Source organism: Physcomitrium patens, chromosome 19 (assembly GCF_059467195.1).
Source record: "Physcomitrium patens ecotype Gransden chromosome 19, ASM5946719v1, whole genome shotgun sequence".
In the NCBI taxonomy this organism is placed as follows: domain Eukaryota; kingdom Viridiplantae; phylum Streptophyta; class Bryopsida; order Funariales; family Funariaceae; genus Physcomitrium; species Physcomitrium patens.
In genome coordinates this window covers 14776314-14795883 of record NC_143428.1, presented here as the reverse complement: position 1 = coordinate 14795883, position 19570 = coordinate 14776314, and the positions used below count along the sequence as shown (strand labels likewise).

The following is a 19570-nucleotide window of genomic DNA, read 5'->3' as shown; positions in this document are numbered from 1 at the left end:
GACAAGGTAGATCGTTTGCCTTCGAATCTCATGAAATTGGGTGTGTGGATCCAAATATTATAACACCTATGGTTATCTTCACTGTACCACATGTACCTTAAAATCTAAGACCGATTCCAGTACCGAGGGCACATTTACCTAAATTGGTTGAACTATTAAAAGAAAAGATAAAGATGAAAATATTGGAACCCTCATTTTCGCCGTATTCTAGTCGATGGTTTATGATACCTAAGAAGAATGGGTCACTACGGTTTATTCAAGATATGCAACCGGTTAATGCAGTAACTGTCAGAAATGCAGGAATTGGGCCTATTGTGGATGAATTTGCTGAGGCGTTTGTTGGAAGGGTGATCTATTCAATGGGTGACTTGTATTCAGATTATGATCAATTTCAACTTGCCGAAGGAAGTAGAGATATGACAACAATGAGGACACCACTTGGATTGGTTAGAATGTGCAGTCTTCCTCAAGGCGCGACCAACTCAGTTGTGCATATAATGAATGGGATGAATAAGGTATTGAGAGATTTTATTCCGGAAAAGACTATGCCTTTTCTGGATGAGGTTCCTATAAAAGGATGCAGAGAAGGAGACAAGGATGAAACTTTAGATACGAGGGGGTATCGCAGATATGTTGTTGATCATATACAAGATTGTGAAAAGATTTTAACTCGGCTTGGAGAAGTTCATCTTACATTATCGGGTATGAAGTCCGTATTTGGAGTGCGAGAGGTTGTAATTGTTAGACATTTATGTGGATCTTACGGAAGAAAACCAGATCCGACTAAAGTTGATGCAATTGGAAGGATGAAAGAGGATTGTGATTCTTTAATAGAGGTTCGCAGGTTTTTGGGTGCATGTGTATTTTATCGAATCTGGATCCCTCATTTTGCTCACATAACGGATCCATTATATGAACTGTTACGCAAGGGTTACCGATTTAAATGGGAAGAAAGGCATATTTAGGCAATGCAAAGATTGAAGAAATTATTGATGTCACCTCCAATATTGAGGAAGGTTGATTATAAGTGCAATAGACCAGTGATTCTTACTATGGACGCTAGTCCAATTGCCATTGGATGGGCTGTGGGTCAAGATGATTCTAGTAGGAATAGATTTGCAGTTCGGTTTGGGGCTAAAGTTTTAAGTATTCGTCAGTATGCATATTAGTAAGTCAAAAGAGAACTTTGGGGAGTCGTTTCGGCTATGAAAGCTGAAAAGGACTATTTGATTGGGGCAGTAGTAGTAATTGAAATAGATTGCTTGCCATTTCTTGGAATGATTATTAATTGTTCAACGCTAGATATTGCAATGTTGAGATGGATTGCTTATATTAAGTCACTAAATCCAGAATTTAAGCATATTACTGGGAAGGACAATTTAGTAGCAGACATGTTATCTGGAGCAAGATACGAGAGGGAGGACGAAATGGTTGAAGACATTGATGACGTCAGATTGAAATTCTATTCAATATCAAATCTCAACAGAGAAGACAAGCTATTTCTTGAAGAATCTTATGAAGGAGAATTATTAGATATTGGTCATTACTTGAATACTTTGACTAAGCAGGGGAATTGGTCTATAGAAAAATTCAAACAAATAAGAAAAAAAGCATATGGATTTTTACTTCGAGATGGATTCTTATGGAAGAGACCGAAGAAAGGAATTGGGATGCCACAACGAGTGATAGGCAAAAGAGAAGAAAAACTAAAATTATTAAAAGAGTTTCATGATAGTTTATGGGCAGGGCATAGAAGAATCTGGGCTACTTTTGCTAAACTCAAGGAACGATATTGGTGGAAAAATATGTATCGAGATGTGCTCTCATTTGTAGAGTCATGTGAAATCTGTCAATCGTATTTTAATATCTGACATCGAGATGGTCTTCATCCTACGTATCCTTTGGCTATTCATTTTAAATGGGTTGTTGATTTGGTTATTATGCCGGTTGGATTATGACAGATGAGATATTTGGTTTTAGCTCGAGAAGATTTATCAAATCAAGTAGAAGGAAGAGCATTGAGGACAAAATCTACAGACAGGATTTGTAGGTTTTTGCTTGAAGATGTCATTTGCTGCTACGGATGCGTAGGAAAAATCACTGCAGATCGTGGAGAATTAAATGCACAAGAAGCTCGTAAGTTCTTTGAAAGATATGGAGTTAAACTATCACTGACTATTGCTTATAATTCGGAAGGGAATGCAAAAAGCAAACGCGGTCACCCACCGATTGTGAAAGCATTGGTTAAAGCTTGTAATAGGAAAGTTAAAGAGTGGCCACGGCTTTTGTCATTTGTATTATGGGCTGATCGAACAACACATAGTTCGATGACAGGATATATGCCAGTAGAACTTATGACAAGTCAAAAACCAATTATGCCGATTGAAGAAAAGGTACTTACTTGGAGTATGCTACCATGAGAAGATGGATTGACAAGAGAAGAACTTCTGGCTATTAGGATTCGACAATTGGAGCAAAGAACGGAAGATGTCCAGATAGCATTGGGAAGGTTAAAAAGAGCAAGGTTACAAAACAAGGCGCGATTCGATAAGCAACATCGATTGAGACCAAAAGCAATTGAGGAAGGTGATTGGGTACTTGTTTATGACAATAGTCTGGATAATCAACATAGTACTTTGCGGAAATTTTCAAAACGTTGGTTTGGACCATATATAGTAACAACTGTTCATGATAATGCGACTTACTCATTACGGGAGTTAGATGGTACAAAATTGAAAATACCAATTGCAGAGAAGCGAGTAAAAATATTTAAACGAAGACACGCGGAGATGAATATGGAAGACCTTAATGAAGGTATAGAGATTCTGCAGGAAGAAGATGAAAGTGATTTGGATAATGAAGGTGACGAAGACGAACAGAACAAAGACGTAGAGGATATATTCTGAATCAAACAGCAATTGGGTAAATTGGTGCATATTGGAGGATGCACAGGTTCAGAGGGGGTGGATGTCGTGTTGTAATACGAGTATACCATGAAAATATAAAGAAAAGGGACTTTTATTAATATTCAGTTACCTCGAATATTGGAAGCAACGACCAACTCCAGTGCAAATACTGAGTGGTCAGGTTCAGTCACCCCATTATAGTAAGCTGGGACATACTGAAATGCTTCATTCGATTCCAATAATGGGAGTCAGCAGGAAGGGAAAGGACCAATTCACGCGATGGGTGAGCTTGGTTTGAAGAGCCAATTGGATCTAATTTCAAGAATCCAATACGGGTCCTCTTACCCAATATGAAACCCGCATTGGTCGGGCAACCCAATGCAGTCTGATTACGGGAAAATCCAGGTCTTACTTCGGGTCCTCTTATCCAATATGAGACCTGTATTGGTCGTGCAATCCAATGCAGAATAATTACGGGAACATCCAGGTTACTACGCGTCCTCTTACTCAATATGAGACCTGAATTGGTCACGCAACTCAATGTGGATCCGAGTACGGGGTTTCGATTCTGTTTCAGGTTGTCCTATTCTCTGTGCCATTTTGAAAGCTCTGACGGCGGGAGCCAATTTCGGATCTAAGCTTTGACAATGGGAGCCAATTTCGGATCTAAGCTTTGACAATGGGAGCCAATTTCGGATCTAAGATGGAAGATTGAAGAAATTCAGAGGATAAGGTTAGGGGAAGAGGGATCAGAGGGGAGGGAAGGTTTTTTGGGATCGAAGAGCTAGCTCCAAGTTTTTTTTTTTTGAAGGTTACTAGTTCGGTTTCATGAGAGGTTTTTAAAGACCAAGGGGATTGGAGAGGAGCTTCGTGCTTCGGGTCGAGGAAGGAAAGACAGAGAATTGGATTTTTCTTCTTCATAGAGTTTTGAGAAGATGGAGGCAATCGTTGCTGAAGTCAGTGTTGTAATGGTGAATCGGGATTTTTAATGAAGTGGGTGAGATCACTCCTGGCTGTTTTGTGAAATCCAGTTACGTCTGAGATTGAAGGATAAAAAAGGTATCTATAGGATTGAGTATGCGGAGTGAATGAAATTTATTGGATTAATCTAACAAGACTGTCAATGGATTCAAGATCATAAGTACAAAGCGGTATCGGAGATTAGTAGATTTGGTTGTTTGGGATTCTCTGTAACGTCTAGAGACCTACCGGCTGGGGCAAAAAGGACTTCGACAAGCAATCGAAGGGCATCCGTATAGATTTACGATATATTTTTGTAGTCGTTTATATTCCAGCAGTCAAAAACTGATAGACTGCTTGACTATTGGCGAATCTCCATACTACCTTCTACAGCCAGACGCCCGGCATGTTCTTGAGCAAGAAAGCACGTAATACGACAACGTACAATGCTTTCTTGGTTTTGCTAACTTCTATCGGATCTTCATCAAGAATTATTCTCAAGTTGCTGCTCCTTTCACTCGATTAACATGCAAAGATAAGTTGGAATGGGGACCTTTGGCGGAGAAGGCGTTTCAAGATTTGAAGACAGCATTTACTACAGCTCCAATTTTGGTACATCCAGACTTTACAAAGGCCTTCTATTTAGAAATTGATGCTTCAGATTTTGGTTTGGGAGTTGTACTTTCACAAATGAGTGAAGATAAGAAGCTCCATCCAGTTGTATTCTATTCTCGGAAGTTCTCTGCTGCTGAAATCAATTATGAGATCCACGATAAGGAACTTCTTGCTATAGTAGATTCTTTCGAAGAATGGCGTCACTTTCTTGAAGGAGCTGCACATCGAATAATCGTATATACGGATCACAAGAACTTGGAGTATTTCATGACGGCTCGAGTTTTAAATCGGCGTCAAGCTCGTTGGAATATGTCGCTATCTAGATTCGATTTTGTTATCACTTATCGACTTGGAAGACAGCAAGGACTATCCAATACTTTATCAAGGAGATCATATCTTGCACCAAAGGCTGGAGAAGCAACGTTTGATCAACAATGTACAACGTTATTGAAGCCAGAGAGATTTCAACTTTGTGCTACTATTGTATCATTTGATGCTGACTTCCTAAACCAAGTACGTGCTATGACCATTAAAGATTCAATAGCCATTGATATCAAGCAACGTACCAATGACGAGAAGTTCAAGGTGGAGGGAGATCTTTTATACTTTGAAGAGCAATTGTACATTCGAAAAGGACTAGCATGACTCCGAGTTCTTCAATCTCGCCATGATTTTCCAGCTGCTGGACATTTTGGATTCAACAAGACCTTGGAGCTTATTTCTCGAGATTTTTGGTGGCCCCAAATGTGGAAGGATGTGAAAGATTTTGTCTTCTCTTGTGACATCTGTTCAAGATCTAAGAATCCTCAACATCGCCCTTATGGACTTCTACAGCCATTGCCAATTCCACGTTGACTATGGTCTTCAATTTCTATGGACTTCATCACGGACTTGCCATCATCAAACTCATTTGACAGCATCTTTGTCGTGGTAGATCGGCTTACAAAGATGGCACACTTTGTTCCTTGTAAGAAGACATCGTCCAGTGAAGTCACAACAAGACTCTTTCTCGATAATGTGTATCGATATCATGGACTACCAGATGATATCATATCAGATCGAGGTACCCAGTTCGTGTCAAAGTTTTCGAGATCTCTCTTTGGAATATTAAAGGTGGATATCAAGCTTTCTTCAGCTTTTCATCCTCAAACTGATGGCCAAATGGAACGGGTGAACCAAGTCTTGGAGCAGTACTTACGATGCAACATCAACTATCACCAAGACGATTGGACTGCATATCTATCGCTAGCCGAGTTTGCATATAACAACACCCTCCATGTGTCGACTCAACAAACACCATTCTTTTTCAACTATGGGTATCATCCGAAGCTTGATTTATTGAGTCCGTCAACAAATAATAATCCAGCAGCTGAAGGATTTGCGAAGCAACTATCAGAGCTTCAAACTATGTTGAAGCTTCAATTACAATCCGCTCAAGAATCTTATAAGACGTCTGCAGATAGATTTCGGAATCCAGCACCTACTTTCAAAGTTGGAGACAAAGCCTGGCTTCTTCGACGAAATATCAAGACCAAGCGACAATGTGATAAGTTGGACTATCGAAGATTGGGACCATTTATCATCCAAAAGCAAATTAATGCAATGGCATACCGGCTGGAGTTACCGGCTTCTATGAAGGTACATCTAGTCTTTCATGTTTCTCTGTTGGAACCTTATCGAGAGTCATCTTTTCCTGGAAGAGTGCAATGTCCGCCACCTAGTATTGAAATCGAGAACCACAAAAAATACGAGGTTGAAAAGGTATTGGATTCACGACAAAGGTGGGGAAAGTTAGAATATCTTGTTCATTGGTGCGGCTATGACATTAATGAGTAAACGTGGTAGCCAGCTGAAAATCTTGCGAATGCGCCACAAAAGGTACAAGAGTTTCATCAACGACATCTCGATAAACCTAAATCAATTCAATGATAGCTTCTTTCTGAAGCTTGTTCTTCCAACAATATAAGAAAAGGGGAGAGCACCAGCAAAATTCATAGTTGATGTAGTTATTTTCTCCAAGATAGATCGTAGTTTGGTCTTTTGATATGGATAGTCAAGAGATAGATACTATGCCAGTCAGAGTATCGCAACCGAGTAGCTCACGAAGGCGACCCCGAGATGATGAACTACATGTACCACAACGACGACGGAGGATACCGAGTAACCGATCACTGGTGATCATATTTGAGATCGAACCTGCTTACGATGGTCAACCAGAAGGCGTGTTTGCAGGACAATTTCACAATGAGGACATGGAAGTTCATGCTTGGTCAGAAGTCGAAGGCGTGGGCCATTACCGTTGGCTTCAAGGATCGATGAACCACTTGCCTCGTGAACAACAGTTGGAATTCATAGCAGAAGTTATGCGACAAATCTTCATTTTCTTGCGTTGGTACTGATCAACAATATTGCTTCTCAGAGACCTCGAAGCTAAAGGAGGGGGTGATGTTAGGGACATATTCCTTAGAACTTTCTAGAGAGAAGTTTCTAGAACCTTCTAGAAAACAAGCCTCTGGAACCTTCTAAAAGAGAAGCCTCTGGAACCTTTTAGAGAGAAGTTTCTAGAAGCTTCTAGAAAGGAAGTCTCTGGAACCTTCTAGAAGAGAAGTTTCTAGAAGCTTCCTAAGTAGGAGTATATATAGGGATCGAGGCTGAAGAGTTCTTCAGTCTCGACAACACATCTCTTGGAGTTCTAGCTCACCTTTCTGGTGTTGTTCTTGTACTCATCTGTTTAATCTAGTTCTGCCACTTCTTCTTGAACTTCTTGTTAGATTTCAAGTCTGTATTTTGTGTCCGTGACAATATGGTGAATTGATCTTATATCTAAGGTTTCAAAATTTTCTAATTTCCTATAATGAAAAATTAAAGAAGCATCTGATTTTAAAAAGTACTTCATATACCATGATTGGAGATACCTTGTACAAATAAGGGCATGATGGAATTTAACGCTGTTACATCTTTCAAAGTGAAGTTCGTACAATTTTGGAAGGATGTCATTTGGACAGTTGTGGAGGACATTTTGCGCTGTCGTTTGGCGTGATTTTCTATCTAAGAATACACCAGGTATATAGCTGTAGAGAGTTCAGGTTTCACTTGCATATTATACCTTAGCTCCCAAAAAATCCTCTTTGCTTTGTATAAAAACTCAAAATATATTAATATCCTTCAAAACATTTTTCTTCCCACAAAGACCTTTTTACATCAGACTTTAGGATCTCATATATCTCGATCCAACCTTTCAATTTCTTTCAAACTTCTACATAAGATAGATGCTATTTTTAACCCTTATCACAACAAAAATGAACCGTACATCTATCACCGATCTTTCAGCATCTTAGAAATTCTAGCAGGTACACAAAACCCTAACTTACAAGCATCCAAAAACTATTTTCCCTGTATCTCAAAAACCCAAACTCTAAATTCCACAAAACTTATGTAGAAAGCTTCATAACAACATTATACACAATCTTAGAAATTTTGAGTCAAAACCTCATCAAATTATCTAAGACATAGCTCAAATCACAAGTACAAGTAAATCGAGCTACTTACAACCCTTAGATTCCAAGCGCTAACTTTATCTGCCAATATCTCCTTCATCAAAGCTTTGAATTTGACAAAAAGTAGGCATTAATTGTAGGCAAAAAAGTGTTCTTTCCAACTTCAGTCGCCGATCTTTGTTTGCTCTCTGTCTGCGTGCGCAATGCCCCAAAGAAGGATAGTAGGTCCAAAAACTAACACCTTAACTTTGAGCGTCTATAACTTCTTCATAAAAACCCTAAATGATACAAATTTTGCACCAAAACCATATCCAAAACCCTAAACCTTCTGACCTCAACCTCGAAAGTTCGAATGGCCTTGAGAAACTAACCCTAATCCTGAATTTGGCCTCGGGCAGCCTCTTCAAAGCCCATTGGTCATGATTTTTGATCGCCCTATTAGAACTTTTGCAATGCCATTGGTACCAATTTTGATACAAACACCATTCAAAAAATGGGGCATTGACTTTGTAGGACCAATTGCACCTGCCTCTCAAAATGGACATAAACGTTATATTCTAGTAGCCACCAATTATGTCACCAAATGGGCGGAGGCAATGGCAACGAAAACTAATAATGTCAATATCGTAGCAACATTTTTATATGAGAACATTATCACTTGTTTTGGCTGTCCAAAAGAATTGGTTAGTGATCGCTGAAGATATTTTATTAATGCAACAATTGAAGCATTAACAGCGGAGTATGAGATCAAGCACCACAAAACTACACCTTATCATCCACGAGCCAATGGACAGCTAGAAAAGACCAACGGTATCCTATGTAAGATCTTAACAAAGACTATTTCAGGAGTGGGAACCGGTTGGGACACTAAATTGTTTGCAGCTTTATGGGCATACCGTACTACATATAAAGTAACTACTAATTCTATCCTATTTCAATTGGTATACGATCAGAAGGTAATTCTATCAATTAAATTGGAAGTCCAAAGTTTACGAATTACGTTGGATGAACGTATGGAAGACAGAGAATCTCTTCAATATAGGTTAGTTCAATTGGAGAAATTGGATGAAGCTCGGGCTATGGCTTTCTTGATCATGGTAGCTATGCAGTGCCGTAGAAAGAATTAATACGACAGTAAGTTACGGCCAAAATATTTTATGTCCAATGATCTGGTGCTACTTTATGATAGCCACTTTAACAACTTTCTCGATAAATTTTAAGTATGATGGCATGAGCCATATCGGGTGGTAGAAGGTTTTTCTAATGTTTCAGTTCAATTGGAAGATTTTTTGAGAATCCACTTCACAACATGTGTTAATGGGAACCGGTTACGTCTATATTATATATAAATCCGAGATGGATTTACTTAGTGGCGGGAGGGAGTCTCTGTAATAATGATTACCCGACAGGATTGAAAAGATTATGATAGCTAAGAAACGATTGATGGTTAGTTTTGGATACTGAAATTGACTAGTCAAGAAATTAGACATTCTTGATTAGACTTGAGATTAAGGTATACTAGATTAGACATTCTTGATTCGGACCTCAAGTAAGCAGTTAGGAGTGGGGCATTCATAGAAGGTTTCATTGTTGTAAATTTCAGACATTGTGCTTTGAACTATAAGCTTTACGATAGTAATCAGTAGTAGTATTAGCGCGAGGAAGTATTGAGAGTTTGATTTTCGTCATGTCGATAGAAAGAGTGAAGAGAGCACCAAAACAATTGGAAAATCATCGCAATATGACTTTCTAAGTGCGATTTGGAATCGCTGTCTCTTGTAGTTATCACCAATACGGAACCGATGAAGTTAGATATCTGTTAATCATTGAAAAGGTAAAAAGATTTTAGAAATGCACATTTATTTACGTTTTTGTGAGGGTCGAATAAACTACCACTAATTGATGTAGAACGAGTAGTAGAATATCTAGAAAATTATGATCTAGAAGATGGTTCGAGTATAGTAAGAGGAGTCCTTATTGGCATAGATGAGAATATCTTACACAAGGTCTTGCATTTACAAACCGGAGAGCTTGAGGTGGGACGAGATGCATCAAATGACTTCAAGCCAGGAAGCTACTTCAAAAGAGGAATGTTGTCTCTCAAGCGAAATCAAGGATGGAAGGTCCAGGAGGTACTTACGTCCGAACTTATAAAATGGATGCGGTTTGTTCAGAAGTGGTTAGCATTAAATCGGCATACCACCTATATGGCAAAGTGATTACTGTTTTCCGCGATAGAAACATTGGAAGGCATGGTATTCAATTGGACAGCTTATGTGGCCATAAGGATACATGCAGAAATAGGAGCTAAGTGGAAGACAAGAAAGTTTGCTTCACTATTATGTTCTAATTATGTAAACTCAGTGATTGAGTATACATTGAAACAAGAATTTCAACCAGTAATTCTAAGTTTACAAACGGGAATAGTTAGTCTAGGGGTAATGGTGTATGAAGTAGAAAAATCCAGTAAAGCAGCAGAACGGTGTCAGAGTAGAGAGGTTTTGCCTCAAGAAAGCGCTGGGCTTTTGGCTGTCACTAATAGCTCAATCAAGTGTAAAATAAGGAAACCCTAATTTTATATTTATAATTTTTCCTTTTGGGACAATTACACCAAATACTTAAGTCTTAAATAACCAACAACACCCAAATTATGGTAGAAGTACTCTAAAACCTTGTATATCCTTATGTGGAAATTCACCCGAACCTCAACAGCTCATAACTCTTGATCCAACCGTCCAAACAAGATAAAAATTTACATGAAGTACTGATATGTTATTATTAATTTTTACAACAAATTTCAACCGCAAATTCGTCGCAGATCTTGAGATATCCTCAAAACCCTAACAATCGCTTCAAACCCTATTCTTTATATACCCGCGCACAATTTTCTTCATATCTCACAAACCGTACGTGCAAATGCCATGAAACTTATATAGATAGCTTCTTAACACAAATGTTTACATTCTTCCAAAGTTTGAGCCAAAATTTCGTTCGAAAACTCAAGTTATGGCTCCTAACACTACTTTGAACAAAACCACTCACTTACTGCCTTTGATTTGAATGCGTTGTCTTTAACTCCCTATAACTCCTTCACATAAACTCCAAATGCAAAATTTTCTTCACATAAAATGTATGTCTCGAAGTTGCTCTTCCAGCCGCACCTACCGATCTCCAAAAGCTTCCGTAAGACTCCTCTTAAACTCAATAGAGTAACAGTAGGTCTCAAATTGACACCTTAACTTCAAACGGCTATAACTTATTCACCCTAACTCCAAACCCTATAAAATTTGCACAAAAATTGTAGCCAAGATCCTAAACTTTACAACCCTTGCCTTTGATTTCCTAATGACCTCTTTTAAGTCGCCGAAACCCTTATCAAGGTCGCGGGCAGCCTCCTAAAAGTCCATTGGACATGGATTTCGACCAATGGGGATGAAGATCCTTATTTCTACCTTCATCCAACCATGCTTTGGTTTCATCCCTCTCAATTAACCTCCTATTAGTTTAAATCTTCATCTTTAGGCTTCTACCTTCTCCCAAGGCTTTATACTAAACATTTAGGTCCTATATATATATATATATATATATATTTAATGTCAAAATCAAAAGAAATAAAGAAACAAAGTAAAGTTTTTTATTCCAACTCCTTTTAATTTAATCTACTAGCCACTCTAACATACATCTAGATTTATCAACATATAATATGTTTTAACTTATTTTTACATACTGTAAGTATTTATAATATGACAACGAAAAGCAAGACCAATATCTACACTAAAGTGAGTTCCAATTCGGCCAATAATAGAGATGACAACACCAATACCAGTTCCAAAGGAAAGCAACCAATTAGGATTTCAACGGGGTGTAACGGAAGGGTAGAATCTTAAGAAAGTTATATTGGATCAAATTTTCCAACTGCAACTTACGATGAGTAAGCTCGAAGATGAAGGTAGCTTAAAAAGACAAGTGGAAGCGAGCAAGAAAACAATATTGGAGTAAAATTATAAAATCAGAGAACATGAACAAGTCATCAAGGTAGAATCAGAATCCAAGATGCGAGTGAAGGATGGATTGGATGAGAGAGTGGAAAACTAGTAAAAGGAGAAACAAAGAATTCAACATAACTTGAAAAATCAAAGGCTAGAATTACTACAAATTTGTAAATCATATAGATTGGAACAGGAAAAGATGAACGCTCAATTGAAGATGGAACGAGAGAAGAAGGAGGCATTGGAGCTTAAAAAGAAACAATTGGATGACCAATATCGAAACAAAACGGATGAGCTATATACAGAAATTATTATTTTGAAGGAAATAGTAACAAAATTGGAGAGTGATTTGATCAGTATTGGTCAGTCACAGACATCTACCTCAACGAGAGTAAGAATTAAAAAATTAAAAGAGAAATTGCAACAACAGCAACAACAACTGGAAGCTAAAGATGCCAGAATACTCCAATTGGAAGCTCAGGTTCAAGAATTGGGAGCGTATAATGAAGATTTAATAGCTCAATTAAGAGTAAAGATTCAAGACGAGTCGAAGAAAGAAGATATAGTATTGGAACAAGACCAAATGGAGCCAGCGCCAGAAATTGAAGAGATTGAATAATCCGGTTAAAAAAAATAAAAAAATAAAAAAAAATAAAAAATGGTTTTAGTTTATCAATACTGTATTTGTGGAGACGTTGCATAGTTAGGAGTGGAGGTATGTAAAATAAGTAGTTATTTTCAGAATGTAGATATCTAGTGTATAGTGTAAACAGGGATAGATAACTGCTAGAAAGGTGGTTCAACAAGTAGAATGGATGAATAGTCATGAAAAGTAGTTATCATCCATAGTGTAGGAGTTGGTATCTCGAGGTAGTATAAGGAGGATGAGAGAGAGGAAGAAAATGCCAAACTATAATAGTCATGAGTCGAGGTTAAGCTTGGTGCTTCTTCTTTGTTTTTTTTTTATTTTCTTTATTGTTGAAGAATAATGGATAGTTTCTGAATACTGAGAAGTGAGTCTGTGGAATAAATCAGAGATTGATTTATGAATTATTGATTATGTAATTGGAGTACTGAGTGATTGAATTATATGAAAAGTTATTGAAAGATTGATTATGGATGGAAGATTATGATTTTTGTTTATTGAGAGTTGTATGTGTGTGTTTTGACAGACAAAGTCTATGATTACAGGAATTATGTGAATTCAAATTGGTTGGAGTGAAGTCTATTATTCCTGTTGTTGGATAAAATTTATTGACTTTTGAGAGGTCTTTTGAGAGTGCAGGATTGCACATTGTTGTTATCAATTGATGAAGGAATATTGTTACTGGGAGGAAGCATTGTAGTATTTCTTAGAATTTTAGTGGTTCATAATACAATTAATTCTGTGATCCTAACAAGTGAAACTCATGCGCTTAGTCTTTCTCTGTATTTAAATTTCTCTATACGGGTTTATTCTAGGAGGTTTCTTCTAGAATAAGTAAAATGACAATCACAATTTGCTGTATTAACATTCTATACCAACGAATTTTATTCTCTTTGTGGAGGCACTAGCACTGATATTGGATTTTCTCTATAGGTGGTGTTTGATGCAATGTGTATGCAATCACACCATAGACATAATTGGAACAAATCAAATATGTGAACTTCTCCAATTTCCACTTGGCTCCTATCTCTGTATGAATACGAGTGGCTATATAAGTTGTTCAATTGAATACTATCCCTTCAAGCGCCACTACCACTGCATACAATAACCATTTGGACATATATGTAGGATGTTGGTACAATCTTAACCACTTTACCACAAAATAGAATCATTCCATAAGTTCCAGTGAAATTACCTCAATAGTCTGCCAACCTTGGCTCCTCTCAAAAGCCAACATACCTCCCTTGAAATATCTTCATAGATTGAAGTCGCTTGAGTCATCAACTCCTATCGCAATCTCTCTAATGAAAAGAAATAACACCTTTTCTAGGATTGTTCCATCAATCTCGATAATTCATCCTTGTATAACACTCAATCCATCCTTCGGGTCATAATTTAGGATATATTCCTCCTTTAATGATACATTAATTGATGGTAAACAATCTGACTGGTGCAAAAATTGGAACAACTGTGCATTCTAAAAGTATTTTATTCTTCTTGGCATCCAACAAATATCTAACTTTATCGGCTCTATATTGATAACAATTATCACACAAGGTAGTTTTGATGGGTGTCTAGCTCTCACATTTTAGCCACTGTCCTCTTTGTCTGTAGTTCACTTTACACTTTCAATTACCATGATGCTCCTTCTCTCAAACTCTTAACTGGAACTACTACTCTAGAATATACAAGAAACACAAGAAATGTCAATCTCAAAAAAAAAACAACCCAAAACGACACCACTGAATGACCTCTAATTGTTGCCCCACTCCTATTTTCTTACTACTTAGTGATAATAACAACATGTTACCCATATTGTCCATTTTTTACCTCCGTCTCATCTCACACATTAATAATTACTAACTATTCTTTTAGCCGCCTCTACACCCTAATGCACTTATATCATACCTAAGTCTATCATGAGTCCATTCAAAATCACCTCCTCCAAAAAAATAAAAATCCGTCCCGGATTTAATGTATTAAATAACCGTAATGGATTCTTGTTAATGCGGGTACTCAATCGATGGCCCATGAAATCCTCTAATTGAACAGACTCATTAGAAAAGCCTTCAATCACTTGATACAGCCCATACCAACGAACTTAAAATTTGCCCAAAAAATGAGAAAATCGGCAATCATATTATAAATATCAAATCATTGGGCATAAAAATCTTTGGACGTAGTTTATTATCATACTAACTCTTCCTCCGTCTTTGAGTGGCTTCCATGTTGAAAAGAGTTGTAGCTCGTATTTCATCCAATTCTTCCAATTTTGACAACCAAGAGTGAAATGACTCGTTGTCACTAAGACATTCATCCAAGGTAATTTATAAACTTTGAATCTCCAACTTCATAGGTAAAATTGCTTCTTACCCACAAATTAGTTGGAACAGAGTAGTGTTGGCAGTTACTTTATATGTGGTACAATACGCCTACAAAGCCGCAAAGAGTTTGATCTCTCAATCGGCACCCGCCCTCAAAATTATCTTAGTCAAGACCTTGCAGAAAATTTTGTTGGTCTTTTCTGTTTATCCATTTATGCGAGGATGATATGGAGTAGTTTTTTGATGCTTAATCTCATATGTGTTTGTTAAGGCGGCTATGGTAGTATTTATGAAATAGGTGCCACGATCACTTACCAATTCTTTCGGATATCCAAATCAAATTATAATATTCTCATAAAAAAAAGTAGCCACCGTACTGGCATTATCGTGGTGGGTAGCAATAGCCTCTATGTATTTTGTTACATAGTCCATGGCGACTAAAATAAACCACTTCTAGCCCAGTTTTGATGCTAGTATGATGGGACTGATAAAATCAATACTCCATTTTTTAAAAAGTGTCTGTGCCAAGATGGTATTAATGGCATGGCTGAAGTGCCTGTGGATTGATCCATTTGTTGATAGGAATCACAACGACGAACAAATTGGTATGCATCAGAAAACATTGTGGGCCACCAATATCTTGCAATTAAAGCCTTGCAAATAGTGTTATCGCCCGCAAAATGATCACCATATCTATCCAAATAGCAATCCTCTAGTATCCACTGTACTTCACTTGGAAAGATACACCGTCTTAAAATGCCATCTTTGCCTTGTTTATACAAAGCATTGTGAATCATCGTGTACGGGGCACTCTTCAAAATGAGTCGCTTCTTAAGCTTATCGGGGAAAGTCGGGAGAAAAGAGTGGAAGATCAAAAATTGAATGATTTCACTGTACTCGGGGGATATCACATCCACCACAAATAATTTGATATTAAAAAGAGGATCAAGGATAGGCTCGTTGCCAAAAATATTCGACAACCGAGATAAATGATCAACATTTGCATATTTTTTTTCAAGTTGTACAATAATCATAAAATTAAATTCGTATAGAAGTAATACTCATCGAGTAATGCACTCACTCAATTGAGGCTTATTAATCATAAATTTGAGGGCATCATGATCCACATAAAATACAAATGGATATCCAAGCAAATAGTGCTGAAACTTCTGAATCGAGTATATCATATCCAATGCTTCGCGTTCAATAGTAGTATAATTACGTTCGACAGCCACCAATTACCGACTGATATAATAGATAGGATGATCTAGACCCTGGTCATCCTTCTGACTTAGCACTGATCCAATAGCCACATTGGATGCATCAATGTATACATAGGAATACGTCATCCAACGAGGTGCCACCAATATTAGAGCAGAGACCAATTTTTACTTTAATGCCTCAAAGGCCATAGTACATTCCATGGTCCAGAGCATACTAGTCCCATCTGATAGAGGTTTCTTCAATAAGTTCGTTAAAAGTTGACAAATAACTGCAAACGAACAGATAAAGTGATGATAATAACTGACATGGCTGACAAATCCTCGAACACTGGAGATTGTCTCTGGTCTAGGTAAGTTCATTATATGTTGCACTTTGTCAAGATCCATAGTAATACAATAGCTAAAGATGATATGTTTCAATAATTTTTTTGTCGAAATGCCAAATTGACAATTCTTTGAGTTCAACGATATTCCAAACTTAGCGCACTGAGCCAAACATTTGCCTCAACAACTAAAATGATCTTGTTTTGTACTAAATGCATAAAAGTCATCTAAAAAATTTTCCATAAATATCTGGAGATAGTCTTTGAAGGCTTGAATTATTACTCTCTAAAACATGGCTGGGACATTGCATAATCCAAAAAGCATCACGCGACAAGCAAATGTGCCCCAATTTGTAAAAAAAGTTGTCTTGAGCTAGTCTTTCAGTGCAATTTGAACTTGATTATACCTAGAAAATCCATTGAGGAACAAATAATATTCGTGACTTACTATGATATCCAATATACTATCCGTGAAAGGTAATGGGAAGTAATCTTTCTTCGTGGCTGCATTAAGTTTCCAAAAATCCTGATAAATTCAAATTTTTTCGTTCCTTTTCTTGCATCTCCATCAAGCATATTTGGTGTTTCCTCTGGTATATATCTACTATGCTTGTTCCATGTAGGATTAAAAAATAATCCTAGTTGTCTCATCAGTACGAAAGGTACTTGATTTGATGATACCAGTGGAGCATATTGCTCATACCTTTGCTGCTTCTTATCATAGTTCTCGAAGTTTAATGCAGACTTTCGATTAAAATTGGAACTTTGAAAGTTGTTGAATGCTCAATTTTATTAATTAGATCGATTTCCATTCCATTCAAACGTATTTCTCATTTGAACTTAATTGACTTCCTACTGAGTTGATGGAATCATGGTCTAATTACTAAATTATTGTTGTCTTTGTCAATTCTATCAATTAGCTGTTAAGTGCTTTCTTCCGCAAAATGTACATTGATCCATCATTTGTGAGGGTGAAGGACATTTTGTTATCAAATGACCGTGGCCCTTATAATTATTGCACCATACATTGGTCTTAGTATTGGTAGGCTTGTGCCTCTTCTCCTTATCCTTGGCCATATTAACGGCCATTTCTTTCATTTTTTTCATCAAGTTCAATAACAAGGTTCCATTAGAATCTTTTAGAGCTGATATTAATGGTAACTCTATCGTAGTTAACGCTTGTTATTGATACAAAAAATATGGAACATACACTGTTGTCACACTCGATGGTATAGTTTGCAATGACATGATATTAACTGGCCCTTGAATATTGGCACTAGAATTGGCCACTCTTTCTAACATCCGTGGATATCTACCCATTGATCCATTCTAAGTTGGATTTTGATAGCTGCCTTGAACTGGAATCATCATGGCACCCACAGTTAAAAATTGATCATAATAACATTCCTCTCAAACCTTGGCTCTATTAATAAATGCAATTACTATATTTGATTCAACCTCTTTTACAAACATTTTTAGTTTGGATGGGTGCAATATGGATAATACAAAAGCCTCTAGAATTTGGTAATTTGGCCACTTACAGAGTATATCTGCCACACAACCATAGTATGATTCCATTGCCTCTCCTGGACCTATTTTGCTAGTCATTAATCTTTTTCGAAGTAGATTCTCAAAACCAATTGGGCAAAAATCGATTAAAAATACATTCTTCAATGCTTTTTAATTGAGATATTGATCCACTAGTTGGCGATTGTATCATTTAAATGGTGTGCCCTTCAAAGTTGTTAGCAACCATTATAACCAAATATCTTCAATTCTTATTATTGGCTATACATGATAGTAGAAACTAAAACAAATATTGATTGGGATCCGTAGCCAAAAAACCCTTAAAAGTAAGTAATGGAGTCATGCTCGTTGTGCGATCACTCATGTCACCCATTTATACTACTATTAAAACCGCAAGACTATCAATCGCCATTGAAGAGAATAATGTTTCACTTAATCTTTTGTCAAAACAATTGACACCTCTCCTAATTGATTGTTCTGAATTTTCAAGTTTTTTTAATTTGCTATTATTGTCCCTTACTATATTATTTGATTGAATTGGAGGTGAAAATGATGGATTTTGAAATATACTAAATTTGTACTTATTGAATTTATGCCACTCTATAGAATCCAATTTTGATGGAATTCGTAGCTTTTGTTATTGGAAATATATCCAATAGAGTATCCAATTCTTTAATTCTCCCACTCGCAATACGGCCTCAAAGGAAACACTGGTCTATTAACCAAATTTTCTATGAGTGTTCTTGGTAATTTCTCTAATGCTATATTGTGATAGCTCGTTTTACTTATTCCAAATTAATCTAATGGAAATAAACCCATATAGGGAGATTCGAACACAAAAAATGACTAGTTACTTAAGCGTTCACGTTAGGATCACACAATCAATTACCTCCTGAATGTATCGTCTCTATTTTCAATATCTGAACACGCAAGGAAACTATAATCTCCTCCTTCACCTTATCGGTCTCTTCCTTATAGCAATTCAATCATATCAATAATTGCTATTTCCACCAATATATTCACCCTTATAATCTCCAACTGTAATACTGTGCCCTCACAGCTTTCAGCACACAATTACCCTCATTCCAATCACTGGAATTCTTCACACAAAACTATCATTCTCATTATGATGTTTCAGACAAACACAAACTCATTTTCTCTGCTGAATTACAATCAGATTTCAGCATTCAATCTTTCTTCTTCTCAAATAATACCAATCACATTTCCATTCCATAATTCACTTCACAATATTCAGAAACTCTCAATCCTCTTATTCAAAGAAAATAACAAACAAAAGAAAAGAGGTAGCACCAAGCTTACTCCGGCTCACAACTATCACAGTGATGGCACCTTAATTAACTTCTAGAACTCCTATATACTTTCTCTTGATTCTCCAGATACTCACCATAATTCTGTAATTAACCACTTTTAATAACTAAATCACTCATCCATCATCCTGAATTTCCTATTACATGGACTATTAATATATTTTATCAATATCTTTTAAAAACGAATTAATATCTATTCTACATAGCCCCACTTTCAACTGTGCAATGTCCT

The 19570-nt window shown here is 36.8% G+C and overlaps 1 long non-coding RNA gene across 1 annotated transcript in view; it reads left to right on the top strand.

Moving 5' to 3' along the window:
• Nucleotides 1-548: 548 nt before the first annotated feature.
• The window catches only part of LOC149987408 (uncharacterized), a 69544-nt gene continuing 50522 nt past the window's right edge, over nt 549-19570 (top strand). The window contains exon 1 of the long non-coding RNA XR_016498588.1: nt 549-753. This is a non-coding gene — a long non-coding RNA (uncharacterized LOC149987408). The remainder of the gene's footprint in view (nt 754-19570) is intronic.